The sequence below is a fragment of the Hipposideros armiger genome, unplaced genomic scaffold, assembly GCF_001890085.2.
Source record: "Hipposideros armiger isolate ML-2016 unplaced genomic scaffold, ASM189008v1 scaffold_53, whole genome shotgun sequence".
NCBI lineage: Eukaryota > Metazoa > Chordata > Mammalia > Chiroptera > Hipposideridae > Hipposideros > Hipposideros armiger.
The window spans coordinates 276,702-278,197 of NW_017731403.1; positions in this window are offsets into that span (position 1 = coordinate 276,702).

Consider the following 1,496-nt stretch of genomic DNA (forward strand, 5'->3'; position numbering starts at 1 on the left):
ACGTTGCAATAGCATGCAGCTATTAACACATTAAATATGAAGACTGTAGAAACACGGAAAGCTGTTTATAATAACTGAAACAAGTTTAGTGGGGAAAAGAAAGCCCATTATAAAATACATAGCTATAATGGCAAGCAACTATATTACTACATGTGTGTATATATGGATAACAAAAGCAGGGCATACCCAAAATGAATATGATGTTGCGAATATGTATAACTTGTAAAGTAGAAAATCATCGAGACAATTTCAAACAACAAAAATGAAAGTGGTAAAAATTGTATTTAAAAAAACATCAGTCCTCTCCTTACTAGAGTTCCATTCCCTAGAGCAAAGTTTTTTAACACCATGAGCTGTTTTTTCTGTTATTTACCTCAGTGCTATTTCTTGACTCATCTACTTGGAATAATATTGATTTTCACTTACAATAAATAAAAATGTAACTCCAGGTAATTCTCAAAACTATTGTTGTATACCTATTACATGAGAGGCACTCTTTTGGACACTGAGGAGAGAGAGGTTTACAGGACAATGTCACAATCTTTTTGGAGCTTTTTTTTTCCTTTAAAATTATTTTATTAATTCATAAATGTACAACAGCTTCTTAACTCTACACCAGCACTTAAATTTTTTAAAGGAAAAACTTTATGTCTTATTACACCATGATCCTGGCTAATAGCTTTTCAAAACTTTGAGAAAAATCTTAAAAGAGGTTTCACGTGTCACCTGAAACTTACAAATTTAACATTATCAAAGAAGGAAAGCTTCTACACTCACAAAGACCACTAGAAAGAAACAATTAAAAAGTTAAGAAACTGTCTCAAAGGAATTTTTTTTTTACAATCCTTTCTCCACAGTAAGGTAGTGTTATTAAATAATCCAATCCATTCACAAAATGGCTCTCTGCATCTGCTGTGGTGTCTTCTGCCATATCACTGCATACTTATGCATGACTGAGATAAGAGTTTCCTTAACATTGTTATTTCGATAACCTGAAGCTGTTCTGTTACCTCTGGGCTCTCATCCTCTCCTATGTATACAGTGAAGCCCATGGCAAATAGGAAGAAGCTCAATATTGGCTTCCCCTTCTATAACCCCCACTTTCTCCACTTCCTCCAGGATCATAGTTTTCTCCACCATATGGTCCCCCCATGCTCCTGCTACCACCAAAATTTCCACTCTTCATTGGACCATAGTTAGAAGGTTGCTGGTTATAATTTCCAAAATCATCTTCATTTACACTTCCATAATTTCCTACTCCGTAGTTGTCATAACCACCTCCGTAGCCCCCACCCTGGTTGCCATAACCAGGTCCTCCTCCACCACCAGAGCCTCCTCTTCCTGCTCCATAAGCAGAGCTACCTCTAAAATTGCCACCTCCAGGTCCTCTTCCCTACCCATTATAGCCATTCCCAAATCCGCGACCACTTCCATAGCCATCTGATCCTCCTCTAAAACTTCCTGGTCCTGGCCCAAAATTTCCACCACCACCTTGA